Source organism: Hylobates moloch, unplaced genomic scaffold, assembly GCF_009828535.3.
Source record: "Hylobates moloch isolate HMO894 unplaced genomic scaffold, HMol_V3 SCAFFOLD_1, whole genome shotgun sequence".
In the NCBI taxonomy this organism is placed as follows: domain Eukaryota; kingdom Metazoa; phylum Chordata; class Mammalia; order Primates; family Hylobatidae; genus Hylobates; species Hylobates moloch.
In genome coordinates this window covers 92,381,263-92,399,018 of record NW_026652276.1, presented here as the reverse complement: position 1 = coordinate 92,399,018, position 17,756 = coordinate 92,381,263, and positions in this window count along the sequence as shown.

Sequence of the window (17,756 nt, the reverse complement as noted above, 5' to 3'; positions counted from 1 at the left end):
AGCTAATTTTCTTTGTTTTGTATCCCTAACACTTTGTATCCAATTTCACTTAAGCAGTGTCCACTGGGAACACAGAGTTGTAGCACCAAAGGGAATGAGATTTAGATGTGTGTAGGGTACATTTCATTTTCCTGGTCTCTGACACTCACTTAGCAACTGATAGCATTATTGATTATAGTGATGGCGTCGTTGATTTTAGGAGTCATTCTAAGCCCTGCAGGCCTCTGAAAAAAGGATCCTGCTTCACAAAAAAAGAATAATTTTCAAGATGTGGTGAGTTTGATCCTTTACCCTCTTGTGGAATAAGGAGCACATGGTTGGAAATCAGCATTAGCCTGAGGCTGAATCTTAGACTTAGTACCTATTCAAGGTTTCTTATCAATTTAAGCCTGCTTGGCCTGACTTCCAGCCACACCCACCCTTGTGGGATTTCACTTCAAACTGGGCTGCAGTACCCGGTTCAGGACTTGTACCCTGTAAACCCCATCAACTGCCATTCCTGGAAATCCTGCATTACAACTGTCTTGCCTTTGAAGTGAGAGGTTACTACAGTGTATCATTATGTTGAACAAGCACAACTGGAGTTATACAACCAGAATTCACCTCTTTAATTTTGTCACTATTCCTTTAAATTTGTTCACATTTTATTGTTCTTAGATGAGAACTCAGACAGACCCATGCCTTTTTGCGTGTGACTTTTAAGCTTTAAGTCACACACAGAAAGTCACACACACAGTCATATGGTCCCTCAAGTCATGAGTTCTCAAATCAGAAATTGGAATCTAATTCAATATATTAATCAATGGCCAGAATTTGATTCGATATCAGATCTTTTCCCCACCGTCAGCTCATGTCAGCTTTAGGCTAAAAGTCTAAAATGAAAAAAGGGGAAAGCATTGGTTTCTTTTCTATTTCTCTGCTAACTGCTTTCTATTTTCTTCTCACTCTGCTTTATTTCTTGCTAACCAGTTGCTGACTCCTCCATGAGAGACAGAAGGGCAGCACAGAGATAGGAAAATTCTATTTGGTCCAGTGCCTCTGTAATCTGGCCTCACACTCACTGGTGATGGTGCTGGTGTGTGCTTAAAGTGAACTCTCTTGAGCACCTGCATGGGCTCTTTGGTCATCCCTATGCCTGGCACCTGCCATCTAGACTATGATGTGAATAATGCCTCCTGGAATTCTGCAAGGCAGCAGCCCTGCTTTGGAAGAAAGAAGTTATTATGGTGTCATCAGTACATTGAACAGGCAAATTTGAGTTAGAATCAGAATGCAGCTCTTTTCTTCCAACTTTCATGACATGACATGGGCAATGAGCATTTTCCTTCCCCTGGCTTCTCTCAAACTACCTTTCAGCTTTTGCTTCCCTGTTGGTCCTCCTCACTCAGACTTGGCTTTGAGGTGGTCTTACCAACTCCAGAGTGCCTTCTCTCTTGTGATTCACACCTGGGTCAAAGACAACGCTAAACATGTGTTGCCTCTGACAAGTCCTGCCTGGTCAGTGTGTACATCACTTTATCCTGCTGCCTTAGGCGACTTTAGCTTGCTTGGGCTGCAGTCCATCATCCCCTTGACCACAGTAAATACCAAACAACTATCTGGAAGGTCCACTTGAAGAACCTCCTCACCAGGTTTGGGATTAGATTGTAGCAAATTCTCTTCTCCTTCCAGAAGACAGGGGAGTACAGGCAACAGCTCTCTCTGTCACAGCACTGTTCAATAGAAATGCCGTGTGAGCCACACTGGTAATTTTGACTTTCTAGTAGCCACATTAAAAAGAAACGGGTAAAAATGTGTTAATAATATATTTTATTTAATATGTCCATATATCCAAAATACGATTTCAACATGAAACCAATATATAAAAAGTATTAATGAGATAATTTATAATATTTTTACCCCATAAGTCTTTGAATCCAGCATGTATTTTACACTTAAAGCATGTCTCCATTTGGACTAGCCACACGTAGCTAGTGGGTACAATATTGGACAGTGAAGATCTATTGAAAATCTCCCCTACTCTCTCCATTTTTAAAAACAGACTTAATAAAATACAATTTACATACTATCAAATTCTCTCATTTTGAGTGTACAATGGTTTTTTAGTAAATTTGCAGAGTTGTGCAATCTTTAATTCAATTTTAGAACATTTTGATTACCCCTCAAAAATCCTTTGTAATCGCTATCAGTTCCTACACCTAGATCTAGGCGACCACTAGTCTACTTTCTGTCTCTGTAGATTTGTATTTTCTGGACATTTCGTATTAATAGAATTATACAATATGTGATCATTTGCTTCTTTCACTTGGCAGAATATTTTTGAGGTTTATCCGTGTTGTAGCATGTTTCAATAGTTGGTTTCTTTTTATTGCCAAATAGTATTCCATTGTATGGACATACCACCATTTGCTTATCAGTTTCCAGATTGATAAACATTGTAGATGTTTCCAGTTTTTGGCTACTATGAATAATGCTGCTATGAGCATTCACGTACAAGTCTTTGGGTGGAAATATGCTCTAAATTTTCTTGGTAGATGCCTTTAAGTGGAGATGCTGAGATATATGGTAAATTGATATTTAACTTATGAAGAAACTGCCAAAGTGTTTTCCAAAGTGGTTGTACCATTTCCCTTCACTTTCTGATTCCTTTTTCTGTATCCTTGATCTTATAAGGATCTAAGAGCCAGGAAGCTGGTCTTCCATGACTTCCTTTGAAAATTGTGCATGTGGAGTCCGGCATATTTCATATTAATAGTTATCAGATGGTCATATCTATAGATGTCAAGTCTGCAAGAGTCCCATTTTAACATCTTCTTATAATATAGAGATTGATTCTTAGCACAAGAACCTCTTAGGAAAAGTTAAGCACTTCTTAAAAGTGATCTCCTGTAACTCTTTAAAGGACACACACCTCAAAAGTATTGGAAAACAAGGTCTTACGTGCACAGCATTTCTAGCATGTGGGTCTTGCAAACAATTAATTAGTAAAAGATGCACATAGTCAGAGAATTTTCAATTTGTGTATAATAAAACAGGCGATCCTAACAGCTCTCCTACATCCTGGGAGGGGCATTATTTCTGAATAAGGGTCTCTAGTGAGCAGCTTGACTTTGAAAGAGACCTTGTCTCTCTCATGAGTGCATCTATGACTGCTAAATTTTAAATAAAAGGCCCCTAGATGTAGAAAGAATGGGAAGAAACACTGGACACAATTTCTTTGTAAATGAGAAGGAACTATTCTGTTGTTTCTTATTTTTATCAGTTTAATAATCCTGTTGGGGTTTTTGAGAAAACTTGAGCCCAATGTCTTATGACTCCAGTGATTTTTCTTGGTGTTCACTGGAGGGGAATGAGAAAGACAACGTGTAGATTTAATCAGCATTTGATTTTTCCTCAATCCCTTTGCATGTAGAGAGGAGCAGCTGGTTGTAGGTAATCTTGCTCTTGGGAATTATCAAGTAAAAGAAAGAGACAAGCAGCAGCTTCTACAAAGGCAGCTTTTATGAGGCTGAGCTAGAAAATCACCAGGGAAGCAGCTGGGTTCCCCATTTTCATCCAAGTAATTACTGGAAGAGATAGATGGTTTTCAAGGTCATTTGTAGAAAGGGGAACTAATGGCCAGCCCTTTCTCTGGGGGAACATTCACAAGACAGAGGATAGATGAAGATGTCAATTTCCCAGCCTGTCTGAAAGAAGCAAGGGCAGTGTTCAGAAATGAGGGCTTTTCCCATTGCATAAGAAAGACCGGAGTTCAAATCCTGCGTCTGTTAGTGCTTAGCTGTGTGACTTTGGGCACATAGCTTAACCTCTCTAAGCCTTAGTTTTCTCATTTGCAACATGAAGACTATAATACCCATCTTGTAGGTATTTTGTGAGTATGAAATGAGACAGTCAGGTAGGATTTACTCCCATCTCCTTTTCAGACACTAAGTCAACTAGTTTATCTAGAAGTCTCCATCTAACATAACCAACATCTAGGACAACAGCAGCTGTCCTTTTCTTTTGAAATCATTTCCATTAAATACATTTTGGAAATGATGTTTTCTGGTTATCACAGCCACTATAACAAATGAGACCAAAGATCTTTTAAATACCTCACCTTAAAAAAAGAATCAAAATAAATAAACCACTTTCCAGAAACAAAACTCACTAAAGACGTATTTTATTGCATAGCTACTCCTTTGATCCAAACCAATTAATAAGCCATCTCAACCTATAAATGTTACTAATTAACCTTGAGCCTAGTCTTGTGGTTCAAACCTGTTCTGGGGATAGGGCTGGTCTTTGCTGTGGCTGAAGTGGGGCCTCTTGATTCTCTGGGCTTCTAAGAAAGGGAGGTATAAAGCTATGTGGAGATGGGGTTTAGTAAGGTAGTTTTGCATGCCAGCTCTTGAGGGCTAAATACTGAGCTAAAGCTGGTTGGTTGCTATTGCAGTCCTCATAGAAAATTAAACTTTGTAATGTGAGCTTGTTATCCAGCAGTCAAGGAACTGGCTTGATGGCTGAAGTGCTTTCTTTATGTTTGGAGAGACAAGCGATAGACTGGCATGTATCTGTATTTGCCAGTTTCCTCAAAAGCCCTGATAATCGGTATTTCAAAGAGTATATTGCAAACCCAAATATATCAGAATCCCCCAGATTATTGGTAAAATGCAGATTCTTAGGCCCAACCTGTTGAATCAGTATCTAGTGTGGCCTAATAATCTGAATTTTATACAATCTCCTAAATGAGACATTCAAACTTAAAGCTAGAGAAAAACTATTTTCGGAGTAGCCAAGAAGATCCTGTCATATACGTAATAGCTAGGAATTATGTTCTTCTCCATTCTCTGCACACATGTAAATTTTTCCCATATTTTTCTCGACATATTCTATGTTAAGAGTTGAAAATCTTTAAAGCATCAAATAGCTGGGTTTAATTTTTTTTAATTTTAAATAAACAGAGAAAGCAATCTCACACACAGGGCCTTACGGCAATTTTGTTCTTGGTGGGAAGACAGAGATCTTCATAAAGTCATGCATCTGTGTCCCTTGTTCCCCTTCCATCAAAAATGGCTACAGCCTCTAATCCTATATTGTTTTAAATATCAGCAGCAGCAAAGGTTACATTGACAGAAGAGTTTCGGGAGACAATTCAACTCTGCCATTCTTTCTTTCAATATTCTTTGCTGGTCTCCTCTTTTTGCTTATTAAAAGCTTTCATCTTATTGCTTTTTCTCCCATTAGAGAATGATCAACATACTTTCTAACTTCTTTCCTTTTTAGGTTTAATATAAAAGAAATCAATTTCATTACACATATAATTAATGCTCAATATTCGGACCTCAAACTCATTTGATGTCTTCTTTTCCCTCTGTGGACAAGGCTAATCCCCCCTAAGGGTTTATAAATGGGCCCGGCTGCAGTTTGCAGGTGCAGTCGTTTGCTGGAGCCCAAGTCAAGATTTACATACGCAAATGAGCATGGATGTGCCCAAACTGAGTAATTGTGCATGCAAATAGGTGATTAAATAGACAATTACTAAATCTGCATGAACAAATGGGAGCTGTGCATATTCAAAAAGCAGGGGACACCTGACCATTATGCAAACAGGCAGCTTTCCTCAAAGCCTGTGGAAATCTGGCCCCCGGGGCCTCAAAGTTGCATCAATCCCAGAGCAAGCTGGGATCTCAGGTTGCACAAGTGGAATTTACACTTTGACCTCAGCTGCCATGGTAATGTCTAGATCTCTGACAAGGTCATCTCCAGGAAGTACACAGGAAAGGGTTTTGATTTCTGCCATTTCTTTCCATATACTAGATTTAAAGCAGAAATTTAAACTAACGATTTTAAAAATGATCAGTAGTAAGAAATAAGCTTTAATTATTTTAGTGGGCTATAGTGTACGCCCACTCCTCCAAACCAAAACTTCGAAACAGGCATAGAGAATTCAATCCAAGTTAAACAACCATACCACAATGAATGTGACTTTATGATGCTCTTTCTCACAACTGTGCTGCCAAAAACAAGAGTGAGGCTTAATCACTCTTAGGTAGCTGTTTTTAGTTTGTCTTTGTGGGCTAGAGAAAAATACCCACTGGTTTTAATTCTTCATTTCTTCATGATTCGAAATCTCAGTTCTCTACCTACCGCCTAACATTGATTGATGGTGTTGTCAGCGGAGTACATCAATGAGAAATGATTTCACATAACCGGGGGGCTTTTCTGACAAAAGATTAGTGGCAATGCCTAGACTAGCCTACCAAGAGCCAGAGATAAGCAGAATTTGAGACAGCCAAAGAGTACTGATTGCCGAAATCCTCATATTTTTCAGGAAGATATTTCAGCCCTAGGATATTCTATCTTTTCCACATTCAGTTTTATCTGAACCACTTCAAGTCTTTTACTTTACAAAGTAAGGAGTGATATCACTGCAGACCATAAAATCAATTACTCAATTCAATCAATAACCCAGTTAACTGGAATAATTTCTTTACTTAGCACCTGTCAGGAGGAGATTTCAAAATATTCTCACGAGGGGTCAGAAGTGAATGGAATTAGCTATGTCTACAGATGAAGTAGCCAAATCTCCTATGCAGAATATTAGGCATTTCCATAAGTCATGCAGATATAGAAAAATATTAGCTGGTAATTATACAAGTCTGCATTCTGGCAAAGGAGATAATATGGAAACCAACTTCCCCAAAAGCACCCCTTCAGCATTATCTCTACACAGGCACATTAGAAGCTAACCAAGGATTCCTCCAGAACTGTAAGTCATGTGTATATAGTCCATTTGGCTAGAAATGCATTTAAAAGTGGAGAAACGCCTGTAATCCCAGCACTGTGGAAGGCCGAGGTGGGTGGATACAAGGTCAGGTGATCGAGACCATCCTGGTCAACATGGTGAAACCCCACCTACTAAAACAGAAAAAATTAGCCGGGTGTGGTGGTGTGCACCTGTAGGCCCAGCTACTCGGGAGGCTGAGGCAGGGGAATCGCTTGAACCCGGGAGGCGGAGGTTGCAGTGAGCTGAGATCATATCACTGTGCTCCAGCATGGCAACAGAGCAAGACTCCATCTCAAAAAAAAAAAAAAAAGGTGGAGAAACTAGCTTCACCAGCATAGTCTCAGAAGCCAAAGAAATCCATTCTCTTCCTAATTTCAAATGGAATTGTTGGCTCTTCCTTTTTCTTGAATATCTAAATAAATTTTTCACCAATTACAAAAACACCGGTGGCACAAATACTGCAATGCAATACATGTGTGTATATACACTTATGTTTGCATTCATTAAAAACAGTATATACTAACAATATAATGTCTCAATCACAAGCTTCAGATTGCTACATGATTTTTTTTTTTTTTTTTTTGAGACGGAGTCTCGTTCCGTCGCCCAGGCTGGAGTGCAGTGGCACGATCTCAGCTCACTGCAAGCTCCGCCTCCCGGGTTCACACGATTCTCCTGCCTCAGCCTCTCCGAGTAGCTGGGACTACAGGCGCCCGCCACTACGTCAGGCTAATTTTTTTGTATTTTTTTTAGTAGAGACGGGGTTTCACCGTGGTCTCGATCTCCTGACCTCGTGATCCACCCGCCTCTGCCTCCCAAAGTGCTGGGATTACAAGCGTGAACCACCGCACCCGGCCAGATTGCTGCATGTTTGAGTGTTCAACAAAACCTACCAAATTCTAGCCTTTCAAATTACCCTCCAGGGTTTTCTCCTCCCACGTGATCCTGCCTGTATTTCATTGGTAGTAAGGTCTCCCTCTGCCAGACTCCCAGAGAACTTAATATATGGCCCTTTTTTGACATTTAACAATGATGTTTTGTATTTAAGTTATTAATAATTATTTTTCCCCTTATTGTAAGATAATTGAGGGAGTTGCTGCAGTCAATATGGGAGGCAAATAAGATTTATCCTCTATATCCAATGTCTCGGGCACCATGCCATCTTCATATGTGCTATCTTGTCCGTGCTTTACAAACTTCAACTAGGTAAGTGCTATTAGCATTTTACAAATAATGAGAGGATGATTTGAGAGGTTTCATAACAGCTCAAAGCCTGCTCCCTAGGTTCAAATCTCAGCCCCAACACTTGCCAGCCATGTGATCTTGGACATGCTTCTTGGCCTTTGAAAGTCTTGTTTTCTCCATGCATAAAAATGAGATAGAAATTGTGCCAATTTATTGTAGCAATATCATTATTAATGATAAGGATTAAAGGAGGCAATTCATAAGAAGTATTTAACACAATACTTGACTTATTGTAAGTGCTTAATGTTTCTGCTTATGTTGTTGGCAGTAATAGTATTGTTAGGTATTCTAATCAGCTTTTAAAGAAACTTTGTGTTCAAACATATAGATTGCACTTAGCAGTTGGCTCAGTAATTTTTTATTATTTTCTGGCAATGAATGAAGGAATGCACAAGTGAGTTCTAAGTATTTTCCTGGCCCTTTGGTCATATTCCCTGGAACCTTGGGATATTTTATCAAGAGTTGCCAAAAACCTTTTTTTGTTGTGTTGTGGATGCTGTCCCTATAGACTCCTCAAGTCTTCCAAAAGTGCAGAAGCCTGGAAAGCTGTTACAAATGAGTAATCACTATTTATCAGACCGCTCCCAGAGAACACATGTGCATTTTGTCTTTGGTCTTCAAGAGGCTCTAACACACAGCTTTTTCCACTTTCCTCTTGATATTTGCCTTTTCCAGGTTTAAAGCAGAGGTTCTCAAAGTGTGGCCTGTGGAACCATAGGGATCCCACAGGCCCATTCAGGCAGTTCAGGTTAAAATGATTTTCTTCATGATACTAAAGTGGTATTTATCCTTTTCACTCTGGTGACATAAGCCCTGATGCTAAAAATAAGCAGTGGTGGGTGGAACTGCTGGTGCTTTATCTCAAATCAAGGCAGTGCCACCAAACTGTACCAGTAGTCATTGTATACCGCACCAGGCACTCACAGGGGGCAGAAAAAGCAGTTTTAAGAATGTCCTTGAGGAAGAGTATACTGGGTTGATTTTATTGAATCTCTACCTTTCAGTTCACATCTTTTTAATATTTTATATGACGAAATGGTAAGTACATGTAAGGCAACTTATAAGGTGCACGCAAAAGTATGATGTTTGTTGGGGGGAAAGCACTTGTGTGGTTGTTTTAGTTGCAAGCTAAACTAGATACTTCCTCCATGAAATACCCTTTAATTTGAAAGAATGACTGACAAACAAGCATGATTGTTCAGACTTAGGTATTTTGCAGATACTTTTCCAAAAGTGAAGTGATCCTGTCACTTCAAGGAAAATGACTGATGGTATTTTTTGCCTATTACAAAATTAAAGCTTGCAAGCAAAATTTAGAATTGTGAAAAACTTATGTCCACCACTGTGAGCTTGACAGCTTCCCAATATTTAGAAATTTTTCTTTTTCTTTTTTTTTGAGACGGAGTCTCGCTGTCACCCAGGGGTGGAGTGCAGTGGCCTGATCTAGGCTCACTGCAAGCTCCACCTCCCTGGTTCACACCATTCTCCTGCCTCAGCCTCCCCAGCAGCTGGGACTACAGGTGCCCACCACCACTCCCAGCTAATTTTTTTTTTTTTTTTTTTTTTTGTATTTTTAGTAGAGACAGGGTTTCACCATGTTAGCCAGGATGGTCTCAATCTCCTGACCTTGTGATCCGCCCACCTCGGCCTCCCAAAGTGCTGGGATTACAGGCGTGAGCCACCGTGCCCGGCCCACATTTAGAAATTTTTCTAATGAGATTGGTGGTAATATTAATGAACATAAGTTTTTTGAGATTGCAAAATGAAGCATGTCAACTTGAAAAATGGTATAACTCAGTGAACTGATATTTTCCAGATGACTGATGAGTGATGTTACAAAATTATTCATGGCTAAAAGATTCACCCAAAGTGCAAGACAGGCTGATATATTTTAATGCTATAGAGTTCAAAATGTTTATTGATATGGGTTTTGAGTTCACACTGCAACCAACCTTTAAGAAACTACTAATTAGTGAGTTGTGGTATATTGTCAAAAAGAAATATCCACAACTATCTAGAAAGATTACCAAAATGCTCTTCCTCCTTCTAACTTTGTATCTCTGTGAGGTTGATTTTATTTTTCATAGACTTCAACGAAAACAACATATAATAAATTTATTGCAGAAGGTATTTGAATCCATCTATCTTCTACTTAGCCAGATATTAATGAGAGTTATAAAAATGGAAAATATTGCCTCTCTTCACATTATGCTTTGTTTTAGAAAATATAGTAATTCTTTATAAAAATGTAATATTTATGTTATCATGTAATAGTTTTATTTTTATTTTTGAATGAATAAAGAAATATTTTAAATACTCTTAGTATTAATGTCTAATATATTATATATCAATAGACAATACCCCTATAATTATTTTTTGAGGTCCCTAATACTTTTTTTAAATTTTATTTTTAATTTCAATAGCTTTACGGGTATAAATTGTTTTTGATTACATGGGTAAGTTGTACAGTGGTAAAGTCTGATATTTTAGCATACCTGTCATCCAAGTAGTGTACATTATGCCCAATATGTAGCTTTTTATTCCTCACCCTCATCCCTGCCACCCTTTTCTGAGTCTCCAGAGTCCAATATATTAATCTGCATGCCTTTTTGTACCCATAGCTTAGATCCCACTTATAAGTGGTAATATATAGTATTTGGTTTTCCATTCCTGAATTGTGTCACTTAGAATAAATACCTCTAGCTCCATCCAACTCTAGCTCCATCCAAGTTGCTGCAAAATCCATTATTTTGTTCTTTTTTTTTTTTTTATGTCTGAGTAGTATCCCATGGTGTATATATACCACATTTTCTCTATCCAGTCATCAGTTGATGGGCATTTGGGTTGGTTCATATCTTTGCAATTGTGAATTGTGCTGCAATAAACCTACACGTTCAGGTTTCTTTTGTATATAATGACTTCTTTTCCTTTGGGTAGATACCCAGCAGTAGGATTGCTGGATCAAATGGAAGATCTACTTTTAGTTCTTTGAGAAATCTCCATACTGTTTTCCATAGAGGTTGTACTTTAATAATTTATATTCCCACCAGCAGTGTATAAACAAACCCTTTGCACCACATCCATGCCATCCTTTCTTTTTTTTTTCTTTTCGACTTTTTAATAATGACCATTCTGGTGGGGGTAAGGTGGTATTATCTCATTACGGTTTTAATTTGCATTTCTCTGATGATTAGTGATGTTGAGCATTTTTTCATATGTTTGTTGGCCATTTGTATATCTTCTTTTAAGGAATGTCTATTCATGTCATTTGTCTATTTTTTGATGGGATTATCTAGGTTTTTTTCTTGCTGATTAGTTTTAGTTCTTTGTAGATTCCAGATATTATTTCCTTTCTTGGATGCATAGTTTGAAAATATTTTCTCCCATTCTATGGGTTGTCTGTTTTGCTCTAATGATTATGTTTTCTGCTCTGCAGTAGCTTTTCAGTTTAATTAGATCCCATTTACTTATTTTTGTTTTAGTTGAATTTGCTTTTGAGGTCTTAGTCATAAATTCTTTGCCTAGGCCAATGTCCAGAAGGGCTTTTCCTAGCCTTTCTTCTGGAAGTTTTATGATTTCAGGTCTTAGATTTAAGACTGTAATCCATCTTGAGGTGATTTTTGTATATGGTGAGAGATAGGGATCTAGTTTCATTCTTCTACATGTGGCTATCCAGTTTTCCCAGCACCATTTATTGAATAGGGTGTCCTTTCCCCAAATTTATGTTTTTGTATGCTTTGTTGAAGATCAGTTAATTGTAAGCATTTGGCTTTGGCTTTATTTCTGGGTTCTCTATTCTGTTCCACTGGTCTATGTATCTACTTTTATACCAGTACAATGCTGTTTTGATCACTATAGCTTTGTAGTATAATTTGAAGTGAGGGAATGTGATGCCTCCAGATGTGTTCTTTTTGGTTAAGATTACTTTGGCTATTCAGGCTCTTTTTTGATTATATGTAAATTTTAGGATTTTTTCCTAATTCTGTGAAAAGTGATGTTAGTATTTTGATAGGAATTACATTGAGTCTGTAGATTTCTTTGGGTACTATGATCATGTTCATGATATTGATTCTTCCAATCCATAACCATGGAGTGTATTCCCATTTGTTTGTGTCATCTATGATCACCTTCAGCAATGTTTTATAGCCCTCCTTATAGAGATCTTTCACCTCCTTGGTTAAATATATTCCTAGGTATTTTATTTTATTTTTGCAACTGTTATAAAAGGGATTGAATTCTTGATTTGATTCTCAGCTTGGTCGTCATTGGTATATAGTGGTGCTACAATTTTTGTACATTCATCTTGTAACCTGAGACTTTACTGAATTCATTTGTCAAATCTAGGAATCTTTTGAAGGATTCTTTAGGGTATTCTAGGTATATGATCATATCATTGACAAACAGAGATAGTCTGACTTCCTCTTCCCCAATTTGGATGCCCTTTCTTTCTTTCTCTTGCCTGATTACTCTGGTTAGGACTTCCAGTACTATGTTGAATAGAAGTAATGAAAGTGGGCCTCTTGTCTTCTTCCAGTTCTTAGGGGAAATAATTTCAACTTTTCCCCATTCAGTATGATGTTGCCTGTGGTTTTGTGATATATGGCTTTTATTATTTTGAGGTATGTGTCTTCTATGCCTAGTTAGTTGAGGGTTTTCATAAAAAGATACTGGATTTTATTGAATGTTTTTTCTGTAGCTGTTGGATTCAATCTGCTGGTATTTTGTTGAGGATTTTTACACCTACGCTCATCAGGGATATTGATCTATAGTTTTCTTTTTTTGTTATGTCCTTTGCTTGCTTTGGTATCAGGGTAATACTGGCTTCATAGGATGAGTTAGGGAGGATTCCCTCTTTCTCGTTATTTTGGAATAGCTTCAGTTGAATTGGTATCAATTCTTTAAATGTCTGATAGAAGTCAGCTGTGAGTCCATCTGGCCCTGTGCTTTTTTTTTTTTAACTGGGAATTTTTTTTTATTACAGATTCAATCTCACTGCTTGTTATTGGGCTGCTCATACTTTCTATTTCATTCAAGCTAGAAGGGCTGTATTTTTCCAGGAATTCATCCATTTCCTCTAGATTTTCTAGTTTATGTGCACAGAGGTGTTTATAGTAGTCCCAAATGGTCTTTTGTATTTCTGTGGTGTTGGTTGTAATCTCTCCATTTTCATTTCTAATTGAGCTTATTTGAATCTTTACTTCTTTTCTTAATTATTCTAGCTAATGGTCTATCAATTTGTTTATCTTTTCAAAGAACAAATTTTTTCTTTCATTAATCATTTGCATTTTTAAATTTCAATTTTATTGAGTTCTCTGATATTTGTTATTTCTTTTCTTCTGCTAGCTTTGAGTTTGGTTTGATCTTATTTCTATAATTCTTTGAAGTGTGACATTATGTGGTCAATTTGTAATATTTTATTTTTAGACTTTCTGATGTAGGCATTTAGCTCTATAAACTTTCTTCTTAGCACTGCTTTTGCTGTATTCTAGAGGTTTTGATAACTTGTGTCACTGTTGTCAGTCATTTTGAAGACTTTTTAAATATTTTCTTGATTTCATTGTTAAAAGTCATTCAGGAATAGATTGTTTAATTTCCATGTATTTGTATAGTTTTGTAAATTCCTTTTGGATTGATTTTTAGTTTTATTCCTCTGTGATTTGAGGAAATACTTGATATGATTTTTATTTTAAAAATTTATTGAGACATGTTTTGTGGCCTATCATATAGTCTATCTTGGAGAATGATCCATGTGCTGATGAGAAGAATGCATATTGTGCAGTTCTTGGGTAGAACCTTCTGTAAATGTCTGTTAGGTCCACTTGTTTTAGAGTGCAGTTTAAGTCCAGTGTTTCTTTGTTGACTTTCTGACTCGATGATATGTCTAGTGCTGTCAGTGGAGTGTTGAAATCCCCCACTATTATTGTGTTAGTGTCTATCTCTTTTCTGAGGTCTAGTAGGAATTGTTTTATGAATCTGGGAGTTCCACAGTTCAGTGCATATGTATTTTGGATTGTAATGTCTTCTGCAGAATTGATCCTTTTTTATTACATAATGATTTTCTTTATTTTTTTATTTTTTCTTCTTTTTTTTAGTGTTTTTGCTTTAAAGACTGTTTTATCTGACATAATAATAGCTATTCCTACTTGCTTTGGGTTTCTATTTGCAGAGAATATCTTTTTCCACCCCTTTATCTTGAGTCTATAAGAATCCTTATATGTGTAAGTGTGTTTCTTTAAGACAACAAATATTTGGTTTGTGATTTTTTATTTATTATGCTGACCTGTCTCTTTTAAGTGGATCATTTAGAATATTTACATTCAATATTAATACTGAGATACGAGGTACTATTCCAGTCATCATGTTGATTGTTACCTAGTTACTTTGTTTTCTTCATTGTGTTATTGTTTTACAGGTCCTGTGAGTTTAATGCTTTCAAGATGTTCTATTCTGGTGCATATCAACCTTCTGTTTCAAGATTTAGAATTCCTTTTATCATTTCTTTTTTGGGATGGTCTAATAGTGACAAATTCCCTCAGCATTTGCATGTCTGAAAAAGACTTTATTTCTCCTTTGTTGATGAAACTTAGTTTTGCTGGATACAAAATTCTTGGTGGATGGTTATTCTGTTTAAGGAGGCTAAAGATAGGACCTGAATCCCTTCCAGCTGGTAAAAGGTTTCTGCTGAGAAGTCTGCTGCTAGTCTTATAGGTTTTCCTTTATAGAATACATCATATTTTTGTCTCACTGTTCTTAGAATTATTTCCTTCACATTGACTCTAGACAGCCTAATGACTATATATGCCTTGGAGATATCCTTTTTGGAATAAATCTCCCAGGAGTTTTTTTTTTTTTTTTTTTTTTTTTTTTTTTTTTTTTTTTTTTTTTTTGGTTTAATGAATTTGGATGTCTAAATCTCTAGTAAGGCCAGGGAAGTTTTCCTCAATTATTCTCTCAAATAAATTTTCCAAACTTTTTGCTTTTTCTTATCTTTCCCAAGAAACACCAGTGATTCTTAGGTTTGGCTGTTTTACATAATCCCATGTTTATTGGATACTTTGTACACTTCTTTTAATTATTTTTTATTTTTGTCTGATTGGGTTAATTCAAAAGCCTTGTCTTTGAGCTCTGAAATTCTTTATCCTACTTGATCTAGTAAACTGTTAGAACTTGCCACTGCATTTTGTAATTCTGTAAATGTGTCTTTTATTTCCAGAAGTTCTAATTGATTTTTTAAATATCTATCTCTTTAGAACATTTTTAATTCACATCCTAAATTGTTTTTTAAATTTCTTTATGTTGGTTTTCATCTTTTTCTTGTATCTCTGTGAGTAACTTAATAAGCATCCTTTTGAATTCTTTATCTGGTATTTCAAAGTTGTCATCTTGGTTTAGTTCCATTGCTAAAGAGCTGGTTTAATCTTTTTGGGGTTTTATAGAACCCTGTTTTGTCATATTGCTAGAATTATTTTTCTGATTTCTTCTTATTTGGGTAGACTATTTCTTTTAATTATTTTTGAACTTATTTTTGATTCAACTGTGCTTTTTAAAAATGTCCCATCCTTGAGGATGTGACTTTAATGTTTATAATTTGTTGTAACCTAATTCAGCTCTGGGTGAAGACTTTGTATGAGTTCCTTGGTTATAAAGAGCCTTTGTATGATGGCTTTTTCAGATACTGGTTGTAGTGGCAATATGTTAATAGTGTGAGTAGGTTCACTGTCTCCTATAATTTTGGAATGACAAAAGTCTCTTGAAGCTTATTTTTTTCCCACTGGTATGTACTTTTTTATTTATTTATTTTTCCCCCACTATTTTAATCACTGGATTGAACAGTCCAGCCTTCAGGCCAGTAGGAAGTATCTACAGGTAAAAACCATCTATGGCTAAGTGCAATACCCAATGGAGGGCAGAGGTCACAGCATTGACAGAGGTAGTTGGAGGAGCTCTCAGTGAAAAACACTGAGGTCTTTTCAGGGTGAAGAGAGGGAATCACCTGAGTTCCCCTGCCAGGCCAGCAGGAAAGCAATCCACCTCTCAATCACACTCCTGACCCAGGGCTCCAGCTATTCAGATCAGAGAGACACCTCTTTTCATCTGAAGGAATGCTGATGTTCCATATAGAAAAGGATTGTCACTCTACCTCTCATGCAAGCCTGAACCTGGAGAGCATTCCTCTTGTGGGGATACAGTCACTCTGAGATGTTCTAGAAAGACTGTCTACGGAAGGACCTAAGTCAAGCTCCCATGAGAGAAGCCCCACATGTGTCTTCAGTGGTGGGTGAGAGGGAGAAGAAGTCTCCTTCTCTGTGACACTTTATGAGCACCAAGGCTCCTGACTATTGGGGTAGGGCTGCCAGCTTTTCCTACTGAGCCCAGCATTGCACTTGTGCTTCTGCTGAAAGAAACTTCCCAAAAGCTGAAAGTTCTGGAACTCAGGGCCTGTGGTCTGGATTTTCTTTGTCCCATTGGGTACACTTCCCCTTCCCCCAGAAGTAGTAGTCCCTGAGGCCCAAATTACTATGAATGCTTCTCTTTTTCTGAGTCTAGCCTCCTAGGGGGCTGCCACACTCCAAGCTGGAGATGGGGAATATCTTCAAGGGATCCAGTGATGCGACCTCTCCTCACGTCTCCCAGCAGCGGGTACCAGAACCAGTTCTGATGGCGTGGCAGGGGAGTGACTTAGACTCCTTGAGATTCTTTGGTTATAAGCAGCCTTAGTGTGTTGGCTTTCTCACATGCCGGTTGTAGTAGTAATGAATTGGTCACATGGAGAGACTAAGGACCTCCTGGTTAGCCAGGGTGATGCAGGCAATGATGATAGCTGAGGTTATGCACAAGTCTTCCCCTTCCTGGGGGCCATGTTATTCTCCCTAAAGATGTTGTAATGGACCGTGTCAGTTGGCCTCCAACCAAGAGGTGGCACTTGTAAAACACCACCAGCTATTCTGGTAGCAGTGGGATTTGTGCTTGCCTTATGCTACTCAGGGGAAGTACTCTGGTTTCTCAGGCAACAAGCAGAGCCACAGAGCTCCCAAAGGTTTCTGTCCTTTGTATTAAGCTACCAGGGCAGGTGGAGGGGCAAAGCCAGGTGGGGGCTGCATCAGGTAAGTCCACGCTCTGCCTCTCCACATGCAGGTGCAAGCAGTGGCCCCAGTGAGCAGTTCTCTGGATGCTGGGGTAATGGTCCAGGGAATCCACAGAGGGAGTGGGGAGTAACAAGTGACAGTAAGCCCCACCCAGCTCCCACACACTTGGCAAGTTAGATCTCAAACCTACAGTGTTCCACTAACAGTGGCTAGCTAAGTGCCAGGCAGTCTGAGCTCAGAACTAAAAACTTCCCCAGGCCATAAACCTTCCCTACGAGACAGAAACCACAGCTTTCAGGCCATGCCTCTCTCAGTCCATCTGTGAAGTAGGGGCATCCAGTTCCTGTGCCCATGGCTACAACACACTTCCCACTCACCCCTTGGTTCTGGCCAAGGGGGTTTGTCCCAGCTTGAAATTACATCATGAATCTCAGGAGCTTCCCTCCACCTGTGACCACCAACTGAGTTCGCCAGCAGATTTCTGCGAGGTCCCCTGGGAGGTAGGATCAAGGATGTTTTCCCTTCATCCCAGCTGGAGTCTGGGAGTGCTTATTAAGCATGTCCAATGCCACTCCTTCTCATATACTCCTCACCACTCACTAAATCAACTCCAGCACTGAGATAAGGCCTTCCCCTGTGGCCTGGATTGCCAGGTT